Source organism: Sus scrofa, chromosome 4 (assembly GCF_054392235.1).
Source record: "Sus scrofa isolate SSC_HxYL_T2T_F1_AM1 chromosome 4, Sscrofa_HxYL_maternal_Yorkshire_Landrace_v2.0, whole genome shotgun sequence".
NCBI lineage: Eukaryota > Metazoa > Chordata > Mammalia > Artiodactyla > Suidae > Sus > Sus scrofa.
In genome coordinates, this window is record NC_139386.1 from 65,666,575 (window position 1) to 65,689,751 (window position 23,177).

A 23,177-nucleotide genomic window follows, 5' to 3' on the forward strand; every position below is an offset into this window, starting at 1 on the left:
CCTTTGTCAAAGATTAATTGACCACATGTTCTTGGTTTTATTTCTGGGCTCTTTATCTGTGTGTGTGGTTTTTTTTTTTCCAATACTATGTCATTCTGATTATTGTAGTTTTGTAATATAATCTTATCTGTGATATATCCAGATTTTTTTCTCAATATTTTGTTGACAATAAGAGTTGTTTTATGATTCCATATATATTTTAAGATTATTTGTTCTAGTTATATGAAAAACATCATGGATATTTTCATAGGGATTGCATTAAATCTGTAGACTGTTTTGGGTAATATGACCATTTTAATACTAATTTTTCTAATGCAGAAAGACAGGATATCTTTCCATTCCTTTATAAGTGTTCTATAGTTTCCAGAGTATAAGTCTTTCCTCTCCATGGTTAAGTTTATTCCTAGGTATTTTATTCTTAATGTAATTTTAAGAGATTTGGGGTTTTTTGATTTCTCTTTCTGACAATTCATTATTAGTACGTAGATAAGCAATTGACTTCTGTATATTAATCTTGTATTCTAAAACTCTAGTGAATTATTTTATTCTAATAGCTTTTTGATAAAAACTTTAGGGTTTTCTATATAGGATCATGTCATCTGCAAATAGTGACAGTTTTAATTCTTCCTTTCCAATTTGGATGCCTATTATTCCTTTTTCTTTTCAAATTGCTATGGGTAGGACCTCCAATACTGTGTTAAACAGAAGTGGTGAAAGTGGGCATCCTTGTCTTGTTCCTGAATTTAGAAGAAAGGCTTTTCCCTTTTCATGGTTGAGAATGACATTAGCTGTGGGTTTGTCATAAATGACTTTTATTATATTTCCTCTTTACATATTTTGATGAGAGTTTTTAGAAATGAATGGATATTGGATTTCATCAGATGCTTTTTCTGCATCTGTTGAAGTAGTGTGATTTTTATTCTTTTGTTAATGTACTGTATCTTTATTGATTTGCAAATATTGAAACATCCCTGCATCCTTGAACTAGATCTCACTTGATCATGGTGTATGATCCATTTTATATATTGTTGGATTTTCTTTTGTCTGTATTTTGTTGAGGATTTTTGTGTCTTTGCTGCCTTTGGTATCAGGATAACGTTGGATTCAAATGAATTTGGGAGTGTTCACTCTTCAATATTTTCAAATAGTTCAAGAAGGACAGATATTAGCTCTTCTTTACATGTTTGGTAGAATTCCCCTGTTAATACTTCTGGTTCTGGACTTTTGCATACTGGGAGTATTTTTAATTACAAATTCAGTTTCAGTACTAGTGATCAGTCTGTTCCAATTGTCTGTTTCTTTTTGATTCAGGCTTTACAGGTTGCACGTTTCTATAAACTTGTCTATTTCTTCTACAGAGTTCAATTTGTTGGCAAATAGCTGTAATGTTCTCTTATGATTTTTTGTATCTCCATGGTATTGGTTGTTATTTTTCCTCTTTCATTTCTTATTTATCTAGGCCCTCTCTTTTTTTTCTTGGTGAACCTGGCTAAAGGTTTATTAATTTTATCTTTTACAAAGAGCCAGCCTTTGGGTTCATTGATTTTTTTTTTTTTGAAGGTCTATTTCCTCTAGGGTCTTTATTATTTCCTTCCTTCTGCTGACTTTGGGCTTTGTGCTTGTTTTCCTTTTCTTTTCTTTTTGCTTTTTAGAGTCATACCTGCGGCATGTGGAAGTTCCCAGGCTAGGGGTCAAATTGGAGCTACAGCTGCTGGCCTATGCCACAGCCACACCAACAAGGGATCCAAGCCACTTCTGTGACCTACACCACAGTTAACAGCAATGCTGGATCCCCATTGAACAAGGTCAGGGTTCGAACCTGCGTTCTCATGGATAGTAGCTGGATTTGTTTCCGCTGTGCCACAATGGGAACTCTCTGTTTGTACTTTTTATGATTCCTTTAGGTGGTAGGTTAGGTTGTATAGTTAGATTTTTTTTTAATTTCTTGAGGTAGGCTTCTATCACTGTAAACTTTCCTCTTAGAATTGCTTTTGCTACATCTTATAAATTTTGCAGTTGTGTTTCCATTTTCCTTTGTCTCAAAGCACTTTATGATTTCCTCTTTGATTTCATCATTGACCTGTTTATTTTTTAGTAGCGTCTAATTTACTCTCCATCTGTTTGTGGTTTTCCCTTTTTTTCTTTCTGTAATTTATTTTTTAAATTCACACCATTCTGAAAAAAAATACTTTATATAATTTCTATTCACTTAAATTTAAGACTCTCTTGTGGCCTAGCATGTGATTTATCTTGGAGAGTATTTCATGTGTACTTGTAAGTCTAACTGGTCTATTGTCTCATTTAAGATTGCTGTTGCCTTGTTTATTTTCTGTCTGGAAGATCTGTTTCTTGATGTCAGAGCAGTGTTAAAAGTACCTAGTATATTATCATCAGTTTTTCCCTTTATGTCTTAATCTTTATTTGTTTAGGTACTTCTGTATTGGGTCCATATATGTCAAAGAATATAATACCCTCTTGTATCAATCTCTTTGTCATTACATAATACCCTTCTTTGTCTTTTGTTACTGCCTTTTTTTTTTAAAGTCTGTTTCCATTAAGTATCTTTTCCCATCCCCTTACTTTTATCTGTGCATGTCTTTAGCTCTGAGTCTCTTGTTGGCAGCATATAGAGTGGTGTTTTTTTTAATGCAGTCTGATCAACTACCTTATTGCTTATTGAAGCATTTAGTCCATTGACATTAAAGTAATTATTGATAGGTATGTACTTATCACCACTTTATTACTTCTTTTCCAGTTGTTTTGTAGTTCTTCATTTCTTCTTTTTGTTTCTTCTTTGGGGTTTGATGATTTTCTTAATAGTGTGCTTGTGTTACCTTCTTTTTAGTTTTTATTTGTCTATTGTAGGTTTTTTATTTGTGGTTACCATGTAGTCCATATTTGTTGACTTATAACTATATCTACCTGTTTTAAACTGTTAGTTTTTTATATTCAAACACATTCTAAAAGATATACATTTTTTTACTTTCCTCCCATATATTTTGTGGTTTTGATATCATATTTTACATTTTCATGTTTATCCCTTAAAACAGTTTATTGTAGTTATAGTTACTTTTATATTTTTTGTTTGTTTGTTTTACAGCAACAGCTGTTGAAGTATCCCAAACAGGCAAATATGTGATTAGTTAATTTGATTATGATATGTTGAGCCTTCTGTGTAAGAGAAGATCTAAGGATTTTAGATATTTAAAAGTCAAAAGAAGTATAAATCTCTCTAATTTGTGTCAAAAGAATAAAAAAAATCTATTAACTCTCAAAGTAAAACTTTCAGAAAAAAACAGAACTATAGTCCCCAACTTATTATGATTTGATTTATAACTTTTTGAATTTCAGTGGTGCAAAAGCAATATATATTCATTAGAGACAATACTTCATACTTTTGACTTTGGTTTTTCCTGGGCTAGTGATATGTGTTATGACTGTTTTTTTTTTTTTATTGAAGTATAGTTGATTCACAAAGTCGTGTTTCAGATGTACAGCACAGTGATTCAGTTTAAATATATATATAAACTGGTCCCAGTCAACCATGTAATCATGAGGGTAAACAACTGATATACTTACAAACTTTCTGTACCCACACAACCATTCTTGTTTCTGCTTTCAGTGCAATGTTTAATAAATTCCAGGAGATATTTTACATTTTATTATAAAATAGGCTTTGCGTTAGATGATTTTACCTAACTGTAAGCTAATAGAAGTGTTCTAAACATATTTAACGGTAGGCTAAACTATGATGTTTGATAGGTTAGATGTATTAAATGTACCTTTGATGTGATATTTTCAACTTACAATGTGTTTATCAGGACACAATCCCATTGTAAGTGGAGGAAAATCTGTGCTCAAATATATCAAACATTGTTTTCCATCTATTCTACCAAAAAAAACATTGTTGCTATAACCAGTAATGTTCTCCCAGGATTTATTGTTAGGAAACAAAGAGGCAGATGCATCTTCAATTTTCCTTCTACTCTACAGATGACCAAATGAAGAGGACAGACTGTAAACTGACTAATCCCCCACCCTGGGCACCAAAGATCTGTATTTATTTTGAGGTTGCCCTGATTGAGGTAGGCATGGGCTGTGATCTGTGTACCATATATGATCATAGTACTATCCTCATATTACCCTAATATGAAAATTTCTTTTTCATTACCAGTTACAATTCAGAAAAATCTTATCTTACCTGAAATCTTAGATCCATGGGGAAATGGAATATATTTTTCTTTAGGTATACTTGACTGCTAAATATGGATGAAAGACGATGTCATTGAGTAACTATGAACTGAGGAAAATTGCTGAGTCTCTCAGCCCATTTCCTCATCTTTATAACAAAGATAGCAAGATGGTTGGTCTAAGGATAAAATGAGGGGGTGTATATAAAACACCTCACACAGTGGCTGACTTGAAAGAATCCCCAAATAGTAATACCTCAACACTTTCCGCCCTTATTATTTGTCACATGTTAGGGTAAGACAAAATAGAGCAGATTGCTAAGAAGATGCAGATGCTATGATATGTTCTCTGGAGCTCATTGCCAGGAATTTCCAGCCAACATTTTCTTCTTCCATTTCCAGACAGCTTGTTTCTGAAAGTTAAGTTGCATGTTTTTTCTAGCTATCTATCCCTAGAGAATGCCTTATCATCAAAGGTTTATAAGCTGAAATGTCCTCTTTTTAATTCCTAAGAAATTTTTTTACACTTTTTATCCTTTCTCTAAGGATTCCTTCCTCTTTTTTGAAGTACAGGCTCACCCAGTTCTCCTTAACTATCTCCTCTTGGCTCCTCCCATACTCTGTGCTTGGTCAGAAAGATGGACATTTGCAGATGTCAGAACACTGACCCTTGTCCCTGCCACCCACCATCCAGAGCCAGTGGTAGCCTACTGCCTGGGGAACAAAGAGGAACTTGATTTGCAGTCAACCAATTTTGTCAGATTTTCTCTCTTGAATATAACAGGGGTAAGGAGGAGAGGGTTCTTGGGAGTGTATCCATGGTGTCTATTTTGCGCTTCACTGAAAAAATAACTGTTTGGATTTCAATGCAAAAAATACGTTTATGGTTATGATCGTCAGTACAACCAGACTATTTCACTTGTTCATCATCCTGGTCAGATCTGAACTGCCACTATAAATTCATTGTCCTAGCATATCCTCCAATTCTCCATGCCCCTAAAGAACTTTTTTCTCCTCCTAGGATGTACTTTTCCTTCTTCTTCAGCTGGAGAAATCCTAGTACATGTATTCTTCTCAACAAGCATTTATTCAGGGAAATGCCTGGCTGGACGTGTGGGTGTGGGAGTCATAGAAGGTAACTGATGAGAGTAGAAGACACTGCCTCGAGAGAAACATCAACTGTGAGATTGAGACCAAGGATGTTTCCTGGGAAACACCCATACTCAAGCTTCTTGAAAGGGAGATCAACATTTGATATCTCTATTACTCTTTTTCCAGCACCCTTGTGGGTGACTGATGCTCATTTGTTGCACCAGGCTGCCTCCACCAGGGCAATGCACCATCCCTGGCTCCTGTGTGTGTTGGCCTCTGAAAGCTCACAGCTGCTCCCTTTCTCCAAAGAATCGCCCTCAGCTGAAAGGAGTCACTTTGCTCTCTGGGGCTTAAATGGACACCCTCAAGGAGAGGTCCACATCCTATGACTGACACTACATGGGAGGACAAAAGTGTGGTTCCCTCACTTGTTCATGCTTCCAGCCTGTTTTTGACTCTCTCATCCTCTTAGACCACCTTCACTATTTCCCAACACTAACTTCTAAAAAAAAACCTTCCTGAAAATAAACTCACCCAGCCAGGCTAAGTGCCCTCTGCTATGCTCCTTGCCACTCTCTTCTTAGTTCTCACTTTACTATGCTGCAATTGCCTAATTGTGAGTTTGTTTATACACTAGCCAGGATGTTCCTTGAGGGCAGAAATGTCTGATTCACCTAGAATTCCTAAATCAGGAATACTTCATGGTTCATGACATCTGTCTAATAACATTTTGCTAATGGCAGCAGCCCTGAGGTGCCCCACCCTGGGCTCCCATAGCCAGCTGCCCTAGGACCAAGCTCTATGCAACAGCAGGCCAGTACCAGACCCAAGTCTTTAGGGGCCAGGCAGCCAACCACATCAGGACCCCGCCTCACCCGCCAGCAGCCATCACCAAAGGTAGGGTCTATCTACTAGACAACCAGGCTAGGGGCCAGACCTTCCTACCAGCATACTCAGTAGTTGCCCCACACACAGCAAGGGCCCTTTCAGTCTACATAGAGATACTGCCAGCGCATACAGCTCTATCGACCAGAGCGGAGTGTGTTCTAGGCCCCATAGGATGTTTGCTACATAATGCCACTTCTCCAAAATCAGGAAATGTAACTAACTTCCCTAATGTGTATAAATAATGTACAAAATTAGGCAAAATTGGAATGCACAGGATTTTGTTCCAAATGAATGAGCAAGGCAAAACCCCAGAGAAAGAACCAAGGGAAGTGTAGATATGCAATCTACCCGATAAAGAGTTCAAGGTAATGAAAAACAGGCAAAACCCAAAGTTGGTCAAAGGAAGGAAATAATAAAGACCTTAGCAGAAGTCAACTAAACAGAGATTTAAAACACAATAGAAAATATCAATGAAACTAAGAGCTCATTCTTTGAAAATAAAAACAAAATCGATAAACCTTTAGCAAGATTCATCAAGAAAAATAGCCCAAATCAATAAAGTCAGAAATGAAAGAGAAGTCAAAACCAACACTACAGAAACACTATAAAAATACAAAGAATCATACGGGATTATATGAATAATTATTCACCAATAAAATGGACAACCTAGAAGAAATGGGAAATTCCTAGAAATATACGCTCGTCCAAGACTGAATCAGGATGAAACAGGAAATATAAACAGAAAAATTATCAGTAATGAGATTGAGTCAATAATAATAATTAAAATTAGGAGTTCCCATCATGACTCAGCAGTATGAACTCTACTAGTATCCACGAGGATGCAGGTTTGATCCCTGGCCTTTCTCAGTGGGTTAAGGATCCAGCGTTGCCATGAGCTGTGGTATAGGTTGCAGACATGGCTTGGATCTCACATGGCTGTGGCTGTGGCCAGCAGCTGCAGCTCTGATTTGACCCATAGCCTGGGAATTTCCATATGCTGTGGGTGCAGCCCTAAAAAGACAAAAAAAAAGTAGATGAATGGATAAAGAGGATGTGCTATACACATATATATGGGTGTATGGGTATATAGATGTATATATGTATACAGATATACGTATATCTGTATGTATATATGTATACAGATATACGTATTTCTCAGCCATAAAAAAAGGATCAAATTTTGCCATTTGCATCATAGGTGGAACTAGAGGGTATTATGCTAAGTGAAAGAAGTCAGGCAGAGAAAGACAAATACTTTATAATTTCATTTATGTGTGGAATCTAGAAGACAAAACAAGTTAATGAACATAATGAAAGAGAAACAGACTTATGCAGGAAAGAAACCAGTGGTTACCACAGGGGAGGAGGTCAGGGGATGAATGAAATAGTCAAGGGACATTAAGAGGTACAAACTTCCAGTTATAAAATAAATGAGTGATGGGGATGGAATATATAGCATAGGGAATATAGAGAGTAATATTGTAACAACTTCATGTGGTGACAGATGAAAACTAGACTTATGGTGATCATTTTTTAATGTATAAAAATATCAAATCACTATGTTTTATACCTGAAACTAGTATTATAAGTCAATTTTACCTCAATTTTTTAATAAAATTGCTGGCTCAAGGAATGAAGAAATAAGCGAGTCTCTGCTAAAGTGCTGCTTATGTATTTAATAGTTGACCTTGGCCTAAAATAGAGTCTGTCATCCAATAAGGTAATTACCAGTATCTTAATTTTTTAACCATTATGTGATATTTAAATGGAAGAACTTGCTAGGTCAGTAAATTAATGAGGAAAAAATGCATGTAAAAACAGAGAAGACACTGACTGACATAAGGAGAACTCAGTAAGTATCATTGCAATAAATCAGTGAACTGGTTCCCCAACTACACATGGCTGCTGTACATTTCCCCTATAGGTACTCATTGCACATCTATTTGAAGGTAAATTTAAATTAGTGAATTTAATTTAATAAGTTGATGGAGCAAACTTTGGAGATAGAAGTACTTTGGTTAAATTTGTTGGTTCATAATGGAGGTACAATAAGCAGAGGGAAGACGTAATTAAATGGATAACTATTTTATTTTTTTAACAAGGGAACATATCTTACACATACTTGGTTTGAGTCAAATTTACTTCTGATGCTTGGAAGAATAAAATGAATAGAAAGCAAGGAGAGGATAATAGAGAAAGAAAAAAAATCACAAAGGGAAATATTGGTAAAATAGAATACAATTCTCTAATAAGAAGGAATCAATGTTTGGCATTTTACCAGTGCCTCACAGAGTTTCAGTTTAGATTGGCCAAGATGAGTCTGTTGCCTGCTATGTGTCAATGCTAGAACCTTGAGGTTTTGTTTTGTTTTTTGTATTTTTTTTTAAGTTCCCAGGCTAGGGATGGAATCAGAGCTGTGACCACCAGCCTATGCCATAGCCACAGCCATGAGGGATCTGAGCCACATCTGTGACCTACGCCGCAGCTCACAGAGTTGGATCCTCAACCCACTGAGTGAGGCCAGGGATCCAACCCGTGTCCTTGTGGATACTAGTCGGGTTTTTTACCACTAAGCTGCAATGGGAACTCCTAGAACCTTGAGTTTTAGAGAGAAAGGAAACATTCTCCACCTGCAGGGAGCTCACAGGTAACAAAGGCATCTGGGCAGAGTGAAGGCTGTTTGTATAGAAAAACCATCTTTGATAATGAAATCTCTGAACTGAAATTTGAAGAATGATGATTGTCAGCTAAGTGCCTATAGAGAGAAAGAGGGAGGACTTGTCAACATGGGGGACTTTGAAAAAGCCAGTGGGTAAGATGAACACATAGTTTCCATATGGCTGTATATGATCTCCATTCAGTGTTCCAGCCTCTTACCACACAATCTCCTCAAATTCGTTGAAGGCTCACCCATACATTAGTTCAAGTCTATAATTGACTTGGCTTGGACCTTATGTTTTGAATTCCATTCAAGATATTATTAGGAATGACTGAAATAATTCTATTACCTTCCCATATATAAGCTATCTAGTTTTTGACATTCATCTGAGAAAGGTATTCAAATAGATCAACAGAAAGTTTGCAAGGAACTATGAAAACTAGAATTGATCACTGGAAACATCTATTATTTGCACCAAATAAAAAACTCCATTTTCCTTATTTTTGAAAAATCAGTGAACTGAGGTGATTCCCAATAAAAACTTTCACAGATTTTTTTCACATAAAATACCCACAAGAATATTGGAAAACCAAGTAGCTCCTTCCAATACCATCAAGCAAGATACCACTTTTGGGAGTTCCCGTTGTGGCCTAATGGAAACAAACCTGACTAGTATCCATGAGGACACGGGTTTGATCCTTGGCCTTGCTCAGTGGGTTAGGGATCCAGACATGTCATGAGCTGTGGTGTAGGTTGTAGACCTGGCTCAAATCCAGTGTTGCTGTGGCTGTGACATAGGCTGGCAGCTACAGCTCTGATTCAACCCCTACCCTGAGAACTTCATATGCCACAAATGTGGCCCTAAAAAGAAAAAAAAAAAACAACTTTTTTTCACTCCCACTAGCTCTCTGCTTCTGGACTACCATAGTCTACTCTACCTTCTGAGACAATTTTCTTTTTCTCTTCTTTTTCTCATTTTCTCTTTTTTCTTTTTTTGATTATAGTTGATTTACAGTGTTTCTTCAATTTCTGTTGTAGAGCAAAGTGACCCAATAATTGAGACAATTTTCAGGGAGAATCATCACCTAGGATCCCTTTGGACTTATACAATGTCACCTTCCCTGAATTGTGTCTTATAATATTTCTCTAACTATAACCATAGTCAGGACTTTGTTTATCCCACTGCTGAACTCTTAGAAAGTAAACCAATTCTCATAGCATTGATAATCCTTTGCCATCACCCGAGACTCAAACACATTTCCTAAGCAGTTTAGAGCCTGAATTGCAGAGATCCAAAGCAATGAGAAGTCTCCCAGCAAATGCCTCCTTCTCTAGTTTGCAAATACCAAAAACCTTTCACATTTGAGATCCACAAAAATAGAAATAACTAAACACAGGCTTTTCCCCAAGCACTGCTTTCACTGACATAAACAGTTCACAGAGCTAGATTGATAGGTGGGACCCACTCCCATTTCAACCTTTCACATCTACCAGCTTTTGACAAAATATTTTTCAGTTTTGACTTTCATCTAAGCCCCATGAACATAGCTTTATAGTTTAACCTTAATTCAGGGCATAATGTGTTTCTCTTCTCATTTCTCAAGATAGTTAGGTTTTATTGCTTTGGACCATTGGAGCCCTTAAGCAAATGCTTAGTTTTAGCTTTCATACAAAAGCCATTGTCAAAAGGGTTTTTGGTTCTCCAGATGCCTTATTTCCTTTGGCTTTAAGCATCCTTCATCTCTTCTTTTCCAATGCCCCAGGGCTAAATCTTTTGTAAAAGATATTCATTCTAATTTTTAACTGGTATTTAATTCAAACATGAGTTACTCTCTCTTCCTCTTGACTGTCAACAATGAGAAGAACAAGGCAATCTGCAGGCATTACCCTTCCTTTTACTGAGAGTCATACAAATGTAGCACTGATGGAAAGGGAGGGAGCAGTCCTTACCACCATGTTGAAATTTAAGCCAGCAATCAACTCAGCCTTTCAGTAAAGTTCCATGGCTATTGTGCGTGATAGATTTGAACTTAAAGGCTTTTCAAAACCTGCAGATCCCTGATTGTAATCATGTAAACATGTAAATAGATCATTGAGAAAGTGAAGATTTAGTAGTTTTACTAAAATTTTTTAAAATGCTTATTCCATTCTTTAATTACATTCAGATGCCATGGTGGATTTCCAACGTACTTAAGCATGTCTAAAACAACAAACACAAAAACACACATATGGACACCCACAGTGTTAATGGATATTGGCTACATTGTCCAGATAGTACAGAACAAGTTGACTTTTGCCTCTCCCTGTCATTATCTCTCATGTAAAAGTGGAACATGGCTTTTTTTCCAAATCTGTGATCTGAACTACCTAGATAATAGCTTCAATTTTCAATCTCTTTTAATCTAGACTGAAAATAGAAAGGTGTTGCCTGAAGTTTTCAAATAGACACTGAACACACTTTATTCCACTGACATTCTTTTTTTTTTTTTTCAGGATGCTTCTATAATACCCAAAGTATTCATATAATTATTTAGTTTGGAAATTTCATGAACCAGTATTTTCAGTTATTCAACAACATTCATCAGCCACTGGTCAGGTTCTTTGTAAGCGCCAGTTCCAGAGATAGAATGGTGAACAAAAAGAAGCAATGTCCTTGTTCTCGTGCAGCTTACTGTAGAGAGTGGAAGACAAATACTAAGTCCATGATCACACCAAGGAATGTATACTTGTCAGCCAAGGTGTTTCTTGAAGAAACGGCATACACTTCCTTGAAAATATAAAACAGAGGAACCTGACTAAACTGGGGGTTTTTCTAAGAGGGCATATGTTCTGAGCTCTAAAAGATGAATGAGCTTTAGGGAGACTGTAGGTAGGTTAAGAGGCAAAAGGATTCCAGGCCATGTTCAAAGACCTTACAGAGCCCTCTGTGGCTGTAGAGCAAAGATAAAGAAGAGTGAAATATTCTAAGCAGAAGCCAAAACATAAAGGCCTTAAAGCCTTATTAACATTGGTAAAAGATCAGGCTGGCTGCAATATAGAGAATATATCAGGCTGGAAGGCAGAATGCAGGGCTGTCCAGTTGTGAAATAATGGTGACCTTGGCCTCATTTACAAGACCTGAAAATAGTGATGGCTCAAAAAATATGGAAGGGACCTACCAAAAATATCTTTTGATTATTTTCAACCATGAAAAAGTGGAAAAAAAATATGGAAGGGGATGTGTCCAGGTGGTGACAAGGCCTTTCCTGTCATTGGTAGATAGTGGTGTATTAGTGGTAGATAGAAGGTAAAGCACCTCATTGCGTAGAGCCCCAATATTTAAACTTACATCCTGAAATATTTGTAATAGATCTGCCTCCAATTTTCCATGAATTAACCTAAGAATGTTCTCTGCACTCTCAAGAAACTGGTATAGCTTTGTAGGCATCTTGCCCAGGAACCCTCTTATTTCCATCCACAGAGAGAATGTTCCTGATTGAGAATGGCCCAGGCTTTGTAATCCTGCACACTAATGAGTTACAGGTTGCTGCACGGGAATGATCCACTCAGCCTTTACTGGCCAAGCCTGCATCTAGGAAGGCGGGGAGTAAGGGCAAAATCTTGTTCCTGCCAGTAGCCTCATCTGAAGAGTGGGCTCTAATGAGTCCTGCTAACAGCAAAGTACAGGCAAAATTCAGCACTTGTTGCTTTGTATTGAGGTTCTAAGTGAGCCAAGGACGTGCTGTTCCACTTAGGCACCCATTTCATCAGCCAGCTGCCCAGCACTGCCATTGTTACAAGGAGTCAAGGAGCTGCCAAAGAAGTTCCTATTACAGGTGCTCAAGGAGGATGCATACAGCCCAAGGAGTGGTAGTCTGGGGTTGAGGGGGGAAAGGAAACCTTTTTTGGCCTCCTGTAATAATACTTTATAGGAGGTGGGCTCAAATACTTACCTTTGCATTTTGGCTAATTAAAGTCATCACTAAATTGAAATGCTTGATGAAAAAATCAGTTGGATCCAAAATTAATTTGTCTTATTACAAGAATATTTGGTTTTTTCTGTTTTTGGGGGTTCTTTCATCTTTTTTGGTTTTTTTAGGGCTGCACCCCATGGCATTGGAAGTTCCCAGGCTAAATGTTGAATCAGAGCTGTAGCTGCCAGCCTACACCACAGCAACACAGGATCTGAGCTACATCTTGCCCCTACATCACAGCTCATGATAACGCCAGCCCTTAACTCACTGAGTGAAGCCAGGGATCAAACCTGTACCCTTATGGATACTAGTTAGGTTTGTTACCACTGAGCCATGACAGGAACTCCTGTTTCTGGGTTGTTTTTGTTTTTTCTTTTTTTTTTTTAAGTTTTATTGAAGTATAGTTGACTTACAAGGTTGGTATTTTCTGCTATAAAATGACTCAGTTATACATGTACACATACCCATTCTATTTCAGATTCCTTTCCCACATAGATTATCACAGAATATTGGGTAGAGTTCTCTGTGCTATACAGTAGGTCCCCATTGGCCAATCATCCCATATACCTCAGTGTGCATATGCCAATCTCAAACCCCCAGTACACTGCCTGCCCACCTGTTTGTCCCCTTTGGTAACTATAAGTTGTTTTCAAAGTCTGCAAGTCTGTTTCTGTTCTGAAAATAAGTTCATTTGTATTATGACAAGAATCTTTGTGATTCCCTGTTGGCACAGTGGGTTAAGGATCTGGCATTGCCACTGCTGTGGCTCTGGTTATAGCTGTGGCACAGGTTTGATCCCTGCCCCAAGAACATCCACATTCTGTGGCTAAAAAAAAAAAAAAAATCTATAACATTGTACTCATCATTGAAAGAAAAAGACATTATAATAAAATGTAAAATATAGCCTCAGTTGTTTACAATTTTTAAATGATTTCAAGAAAAAACTTTATGAACTGCTTATGCAAACTGTTTCTCAATGATGGTGTAACCACTAAGAGGTAATCTTTCCATGTAATTACTGGAGAGATAGTCATTGAAACTGGATTTACATGTAAACTATCTAAAATATAAACAGAAGAAAAATCGCTTTATTCTAAAATTTGTGACATTTTATTAAAATCCAATATCCATGTTCTCCTTAAAATTGTATAATTTATGTTGATAATTATATGCCACCAAACGCTATATAGATGCCCTCCAGTCTCTTTTAGCTTACCTCAACATGCTCTTTGTAAACTTCCAAAAGGTTGTTCAGATTCCATAATGGCAGATGGTAAGGTTAAACAAAACAAAACGCCGTTTACTCCTGGACCCACATAGTTTGAGAATACGTGCATTTGTCTTCTGCTACTTTCATCTGCACCCACCCAATTTTCCTTGATCTCCTTCCATTGGTCCTTGGCAGCTTAAGCTACCAAATTATGTTTCCTTCTTCTTTCACATTTCTGATCAAATGATTTTAGCGACTGAGAAAAGTGTATGGAATCCCACTGACAGCTATGATTAGAAAGAACAAGCCTCAAAGTATTTAAGTCAGGAATACATAATGCAAATGCATCCCAAATACAAGTTTCATAATGTCTATAAGGAAGTATTCAGGGAAAATGACTTATAAATGGGAGTCTAAAAGTAGAAATATTAACAGATTGATCAGATGCATTTACAAGCATTTTTGTGAATGGGCAAATAGTGGTTTCAATATATCGGAGTCTGTCAGGTGTATAAACTCCAGAAAATTCATCACTCTGGCCAAAGTTCAGGTAGAAAATAGTTGAGGATCTGGATTTAAAAAGATGAATAAGTGAAATGCCGGTTGTGTAGTACACAGCTGATTAGTAGCAAATACTTCATTTCAATAGCAGGTTCCACAAAAGCCCTCCAGTGTATATAAAGTGAGCCAATCCAGTCACCCACACTGTTTGCTTGAGAGAAAGATTAAGAACGTGCTTGAAGTGAAATCAGCCTCTCTTGGAACTTTGGGCAAAATGACATAAGCCCAGGAATTTGGCTGTGGCAACAATGATGTTGAAAAGAATGATATGCTTTCAATTTGAAGAGAAACATTTGACCATTGGATTGTGCCCTAGAAACTATATAACATGTTTGTGGCTAATCGTTCCCAGAACAAAATGGAAAATCAGTTGGACCAAAATGTTCATGATTTTTATCTTTGCCAAAGTTCAAACATATATTAGGTCGCTACAAAACATTGCCAATTAGTCACAAGCTGGCTCCTTTTGGTAGTGCTGTAAATAGTTTTTGGAAAGATAATACAGCCAGAGTGCCAAACATAATGGGGAGTATAACCAGAGTAGGCAATGCTTGGCTCCAAGGCTTCTGAGATGGGTAAAAGGAAGTGCTTTTCTAATTTTATGATTAGAAATTTTATTTTTCTGATTTTGATAACTCAAGCAACCTCAATAAGATTTCTCTTTCCCTGGCTTGATTAATGTTCACATAGATCATGCAGATAACCACGGCAGTGCATTTAGCAGTTAAGATAAATGCTTAATATAAAGAACTCTATTCTGAGACCCAAGAGAAATGAGTCACAGACCTAATTTCTTTTCACATTTTTATGATGTTGAAAAAATAATCCCTAACCTCCCCTCAATTTTTGATTACTTAATGTGTTAAGAGTTTGTTGATCACAATCCTAGAGAGATAAGACTTATGTTGGTACCTGACTTCATGAAGGATGTGATGTTTAAAAGATCCAAAAAGATGAAGAAGAGTCTGATGTGCAGAGATATAGATGAAATCTATTCTCAAAGAAAGGAGTAAGTTTTGAAACTTATGAACATAGATTGTGAAAAGAGAATCAGTAGTCTTTTGTTGAATCAGAAGAGAAGGCTTTGTTTTCACAAAGGCAAAATTAAGAAGTGAAGCTAGAAAATTAGGATAAAGTTATATGGAACCAGGATCTGAAATTACCACACTGAGGAATTTTTTATAATTATTTTTATCTTTTCTGTTATAGCTGGTTTACAGTGTTCTTTCAATTTTCTACTGTACAGCAAGGTGACCCAGTTACACATAGATGTACACATTCTTTTTTTTCACATTACCATGCTCCATCATAAGTGACTAGATACAGTTCTCAGTGCTATACAGCAGGATCTCATTGCTTATCCTCATTCCCTAGGCTATGACAGACCATCAAATATTTTTACACAGAAAAATAGCAATGATCAAATTATACTTTAAAAGGTTGATCTGGCAGAAGTATGTAGGGTGGATAAAAGGATAAGCTAGAAGCAACAATGTAAGTTAGAATGTGTTCTTTAAAAATTCTAATGTGATATAATGAAAGCCTAAATTAGAGCTGTGTAAACACTAGAGAACCGATGTTGGATGCAAAAGAGATTTGAAGTAAGAAAATCAACAAGATGTAGCAACTAACTGAATAAGATTAAGATATAAAGAATAAAGCATGATAGGTCTACAATCAAAGTAGCTGAGAAGTTGGTAAAATCATTAATAAAGGAGTATCAAGGGGTCTGGTTTGGGATATAAGATGATGACTTTTCGAGATTCTAAGTTGAAGGTGTTGATGCTCTATGAAGGTGCTTAGTGTATACTTAGGAAGTTATACCTACAGCTCAGAAAAGTGATTCTGCTACCTTAAGGTGATGATTGTTGCTTCGAAGTGGAAGGGATCTCTGAAGGACACAATGGTGAAAAACACCTATTGAATCAGGAAGAGTTAGAGCTATAGAACATTACAAAAAAAACTGTGATCAAAAAAGCCAGAAAAAGAAGCAGAATTAATTGTAGCAGCACTTCTAACTTAAGAGGCCATGGCTTGAGCAGTAAGGAAGCCAGACAGTATGGGACTAAACTTAGGTGTGTATCAGAGAGTAATGAACTCCCAGATACAAACTTCTTCTTCCAGAAGTTTGGAAAAGCGGGGAAATAAAGACAAGGCAATGTTTGAGGAGGTGACAGGTAAGTGGAACATTTTGGAGTGATTTTTTTGGAGGAAGAGAAAAAATAGGGATTGGGAGATATTTTATCACATACCCCCCCACACACACAAAAAAATAGAGACGGGAATATCCAATGTCGAATTCATGAGTGATTCCCTCCATCACTAGCCTTGTTCTTTTTTTTTTTTTTTTTTTTGTCTTTTGTCCTTTTAGGGCCACACCGACAGCACATGGAGGTTCCCAAGCTAGGGTTCGAATTGGAGCTACAGCCACCGGCCTATACCACAGCAACAGCAATGCCAGATCCGAGCCACATCTGTGACCTACACCACAGCTCACAGCAAAACCGAATCCTTAACCTACTGAGAGAGGCCAGGGATCAAACCTGCAACCTCATGGTTCCTAGTCAGATTCCACGTTCCTATTGCACCATGACGGGAACTCCTAGCCTTGTCCTTTTATAGAATTTTTTCTCTCAATGAAAGGCAAGCCAGAAACTTAGAAGTCATCATTGGCATTTCTCCCTCTTTCGCTCCACATATCTAATTCTTTACTGTCAAGTGTACCTCTTTTTTTATTATAGTTAGTTGACTTACAGTTGTTCTGTTGAATTTGCTGTATAGCAAAGCGAAACTTTCATACGTATATATATATACACACATTATTTTTCTCACATTATCCTCCATGATGTTCCATCACTAGTGACTAGATATGGTTCCCTGTGCTGTACAGGACCTCATTGCAAGTATACCTCCTAAATAGCTCTCATATCCATCTATTTCTCTCCTTCATCACATATCCCAGCTATATGGTTATAATTTTTCATCTAGACTATCTCAGTATACACTTGGTTTCCCCATGTTCATTTCTATCCATTTCTATGGTCTGCATACATCAGCCAGGGTGATTATGAAATCCAGACCTAATTGTGTTAACTCAGATACTTAAATTATTTAAATAGCTCTGCATTTCCTTTGGAAAACATCCTAAAATTAAAAAACAAATTTTAACATCATCTACAAAGTCCTGAGAGTATATGTTCTTACCTGTATCTTCGGCCTCATCTTGTACTCCTCACCCCCACACTCCGTATGCTCCAGCTACAAGAGCCTGCCTTCTGTTATTCATATTGATCAGTCCACTTTTTGCCATATAACCTTTTTACATCTTCCCTCTGTGTAGAATGTCCCAATTTGCCTGATGATTGCCTATCTTCAAATTAATTGTTAACCCCTCAAGGAAATTTTACTGACCTTTTGGACTAATTCAAATATATTCTTATTGTGCCAGAAGCCTCTCCCTTCTGGCCCTTATTATTATTCATTCATTCAACAAATCTTTACAGAGTGCCTACTGTGTTCCATATACAATTATGGGCGCTTGCAATATAACAGTGAACAAAACAAAGTCCCTGTTCTCATAGAGCTTTTATTCTGTTAGGAGGAAGAAAGCAATAAGGGGGCAAATCATTGTATAAGAACAGATAGTAATAAATGCCATGAAAAAATAGGGCCAGAGGATGTAAACTGACGGACAAGAGCACTTTTGGATGGAGTAGTCAAGGAATACCTGCTGATAAAGTTGAGAGAAGAGAACTTGGAAGGAAGGTTCTAGACAGTCCTTAAAGCCATGGGACTGTGTTACATCGCTTGGGACATAGAGGCAGATGGAGGAACAGAGAAAAGGCTCAAGGAATGAAAAATATGGTCCACCACTGCTTAGAACTTGACAAGATGAGTCTTGGGCAGCGAATGAGATTGACAAGAAATAGAAAAGTAAGAGAAACAAAGTCATATCCCAGCAGCTACTGAAAACAGGGAAGCATTTAAAAAGAGAGTAAAATCAAGTGATCTTTAGAAAATAAAAACGCTATAAGGGCAGGTATTTAATTTTCCTTCATTTACTTTGTACAGCCTCAGTAACTAAAACAGAGCTTGCACATGGGATTTGCTCAATAACATTTGTTGAATGATAATGGGTCAATAGGATGAGGACAAAGACTTGGCCACTGGATTTAGCAGTTTGGAGGTCAGGTCATGGATGACCAGGTCAAGAGCAGTTTGGGTTGTGTGATAGGGTCAAAGGCCTGAGTGCAGTGAGTTAGACACTGTGGGAGGGGAGAAAGCAGAGAAATTATGTGTTCTTTAATGCATGTTTCTTAATTACATGAAAGCTTGCCATATATTCAGAGTGCCTGGTGTGTAATAAACCTTAAATAATAATTTATATGAATAAAATTCAAAAATCAGAAACAGGGACAGAAAAAAAGGACAGTTCTACAGTTATATAACGTGAAGTACTCAGAGCATACAGGAAGGTGATATTGAAAAAGAAAGGAAGATGAAATATGGGATAAGTGAAAATATAGCAGGCGTGGTAGATAATTATACATATGAAAAGAAAAATAGAATATATAGAATTAAGATGTCAATAATACAAAAATTTTAAATGAGCTGGTTACTAGGGAAAATATAAATTCTGTTTTGAACCACTGAGTTTAAAGGGTGAATGCACTATGATGTGATTAAAAGAATATGGGACTGGAAAGGGAGAGGCCTGGATTCTATGCCCAGCTCTGTCATTAACGAGCTGTGTGACTTTAGGACATATATTCAGCCAGATCTCAGTGTTCACTGTCTTTAAGATGGGATGAGGCACTGTAGACTCAACTTCTTCTAGCTGCAATAATCTTTGAGTCTATGAAAAAAAAAGTTTGTATGTTAAATTGATCTACTCTCAGGCCAAGTTAGTGCTAGAGTTGTAAATGTGGGTAGAATTATCAGGAAGGTAATAGCTGGATTTCAGAGATTGTGTTTGGATGGAGGATTGAGCTCCCTGTGTCATTCACTGGCTCCACATGAGGATCTAACCACACCCTTGGCTTCCTTCCCACAGTTCTCTGACTGATGCACTTGGCCAGAGCTGACAGTGAGGAAGCCCACAATCAGAGAGCAGCTGTTCTCAGGAGGGGTGGGGAGACCACAGTCACTGACTAGAGAAAACAAGGGAATAGGGAAATGGATGCTACACCTAAAAAGAAGTGAAATGAAAATGGCTCTCCTTTGAATGCTTTGAACTATAGAGGAATTTCTACACACTCATGAGAACTTAATAAGAGTATTTAGCCTCATGGCAAAAATCATTTTCAATCTATTCCCCAAAAATATGAAAAAAATATGAAAACATCTTTTCTGTACATGTGTTATTGAGCAATCCATAGAATTTTCTATGTAGAGAGTACACATAGACTTTTCTATTGTAGAGAGTGTTTTCTGGATTTAACTTTTATGTACTTTTCCGTGACTAAAAATAATTCATTTTGGGGTTTTTTTGAGGGAGAGGGTGTTTGGTTTCTTCATTTGCTTGTTTATGGCCGCATCCCCAGCATATGGACGTTCCCAGGCCAGGGACTGAATCCGAGCCACAGCTGCAGCAGTGCCAGATCTTTAACCCACTGCACCAGGCTGAGGATTGACCTGAGAGCTGGGCCGTCAGATTCTTAACCCACTGTTCCACAGCAGGAACTCCAAGAATTTATGTTGGTATTTGGTTAGCACAAACATAGATTGGAAAAGTTTTCAGGTTGCAGCAGCCTGGTCTTCCATCCGTAATTAAAACCCAGCTAGTAAGTAAAGTGAGCAGCAAAGTGACCAAAAGAAATGAGGACAGTAACAAGGAGAGAAAAGAGGGGAAATTTAGAGTACAGTGCTAGCATACTGAGAATTGCCTGCGTTACACAATTCCTGACAATTCCTGTTCTCCAATTCACTGCATTCCATTAGTAATTATGTATATAAGATAACAATACAGTCAGCTGATAGGTAATTGTTACTATTCACTGAAAATATATTTTAATGTCCTGTTTTTACAGATGGCACATATATATGTATCCATAGCCTTCAAAGAGAGAGAAGATGCCAGCTCCTTACCCAGCCACTCCTATCACTTGGAAGAAATGTGGCGGAAAATGCCTTTACAAGATCATGAGAATTTTTACCAATAGCCTTGATTTGAAACGAAAGAAGACTAATGGTTTGGGTAGACAGCAGGAGTGTGGGGGAGAAATACTGGAAGAATCAGGAGAGTAGAAAAATCTATAAATCATTCCGGAATCTCAGCTGAAGCTGGATGGGTACCAATGCCTCAGTTTCATTTTTCAATGCCCTATATTTAGCTGAGAGAATTCATCAAAGCCAAAGGCAATGGGTTGGACCCTGCCTGCATGGAGTGATCTATAATATATGATTTTTTTAGGATTTTTGTTTTTTCCATTATAGTTGATTTACAGTTTTCTGTCAATTTCTACTGTGCAGCAAAGTGACCTAGTTTTATATATATATATATATATATATATATATATATATATATATACATACACACACACACATACATTTTCTCACATTATCCTCCATCATGTTCCACCACAAGTGACTGGATATAGTTCCTTGTGCTATAACAGCAGGATCTCATTGTTTATCCATTCCAAATGCTATAGTTTACATCTATTAACCCCAGACTTTCAGTTCTTCCCACTCCCTCCTCCTCCCCCTTGGCAACCACAAGTCTGTCCTCCCAGTCCATGAGTTTCTTTTCTGTGAAAAAGTTCATTTGTGCCATATATTAGATTCCAGATATAAGTGATATCATAGGGTATTTGTCTTTCTCTTTCTGACTTGACTTCACTTAGTATGAGAGTCTCTAGTTCCATACATGTTGCTGCAAATGGCATTATTTTGTTCTTTTTTATAGATGAGTAGCTTTCCATTGTGTATATATACATCTTCTTTTTTTTCTTTTTTTTTCTTTTTCTTTTTGGTCTTTTTAGGGCCAAATCTACAGCATATGGTGGATCCCAGGCTAGGGGTCAAATCGGAGCTACAGCTGCTGGCCTACAACACAGCTCACAGCAATGCCAGATCCTTAACCCAGTGAGCGAGGCCAGGGATCAAACCCACATTCTCATGGTTACTAGTCAGATTTGTTACCACTGAGCCAGGATGGAAACTCCTATACCATATCTTCTTAATCCATTCGTCAGTGGATTTTTAGGTTGTTTCCATGTCTTGGCTATTGTGAATAATGTTGCAGTGAACATACAGGTGCATGTATCTTTTTCAAGGAAATATTTGTCTGGATACATGCCCAAGAGTGGGATTTCTGGATCATATGGTAGTTCTATATTTAGTTTTGTGAGGTACCTACATGCTGCTTTCTATAGTGGTTTAACAATTTACATTCCCACCAACATTGTAAGAGGGTTCCCTTTTCTCGGCACCCTCTCCAGCATTTGTTGTTTGTTGAGTTGTTAATGATAGCCATTCTGACAGGGTTAGGGTGGTACCTCATAGTAGTTTTGATTTGCATTTCTCTAATAATCAGTGATGTTGAGCATTTTTTCATCTGCTTGTTGGCCGTCTGTGTATCTTCTTCGGAGAAATGTCTGTTCAGGTCTTTTGCCTATTTTTCCATTGGGTTGTTGAGGTTTTTTGCTGTTGAGTTGTATAAGTTGTTTGTATATTTTAGAGATTAAGACCTTATCAGTTGCATTGTTTGAAACTATTTTCTCCCATTCCAACAAAAAGTTTGGTTTTTTTTTTTATGGTTTACTTTTTTGTGCAAAACTTGTCAGCTTGATTAGGTCCCATTGGTTTATTTTTTCTTTTTAGAATATAAGATATTTAAAGGAAATAAGACAAGAGACTTTACAGTGGTCCCTCCTCCAGTGTTAGTGGTTTCAGTCTCTGTCCCTGGTATACCTTGATTTCTTTGGGGGCCAAGATTTGGTCTTTACTCCTTGTTGTGCTTGTATTCAGTTAAATCTGTTCAATATTTCCCCTAGTGATGACAATGTCAAGAAATGGTCACCCACACCATGTTGAAACAAGTAGTTGGTCTGGAGAATTCCTGTTATTAAAATGTGCCAGATTTTTTTAGGTGGTACATATTTTTAGCAGAAAAGAATGGAAATAAATAGGAATCTGAATAGTGCTAAAGAAAAGAAATAGAAATAAAAGAAAATACTATAGTAAGAACCCAATGTGAAGAAAAATTACACAAGGAATAGAAGATAACCTACCTTTGAGAAGTTCAAGCTGTAAATAAACTCAATGAGAGTAAATATAATGAAACTGAACTCAAAAATACTATTTTTAAAACGATAAGGTGATAAATTAAGCATCCAATAGCATCATTATATACCAAGTAAATCAACTAGAAAAACAAAGAACAGGATATCCAGTCAAAACTCAAAACTATTGCCTTAGAGGACAGGTGTAAGATGATAATTGTGAATGCACAGAAAAAAAAAACACAAAATGACCAAACTAATTAGAGAAAAATGATAGATATAAAATGCCAACAAAGATTATCTGACAGTATAGTTGATGTTGTTACCGTGTAGAGCATAGTGGTTGGGTAAAAGAAAAGATTCAGTAATATACAGTTCTCTTAAAATTATATGTGCCAG

At 37.0% G+C, this 23,177-nt stretch overlaps 1 long non-coding RNA gene across 3 annotated transcripts in view; it reads left to right on the forward strand.

Moving 5' to 3' along the window:
• Nucleotides 1-22,934, forward strand: part of LOC102160880 (uncharacterized) — an 83,513-nt gene extending 60,579 nt beyond the window's left edge. The window contains exon 4 of one of the 3 annotated variants that reach the window (XR_014843668.1): nucleotides 20,583-22,934. This is a non-coding gene — a long non-coding RNA (uncharacterized LOC102160880). Of the gene's footprint in view, nucleotides 1-3,993; nucleotides 7,201-11,322; nucleotides 13,686-20,582 lie in introns of those variants that run through there. The other 2 variants (XR_014843669.1, XR_014843670.1) reach the window with 2 other exon arrangements.
• The last annotated feature ends 243 nt before the right edge of the window (nucleotides 22,935-23,177 follow it).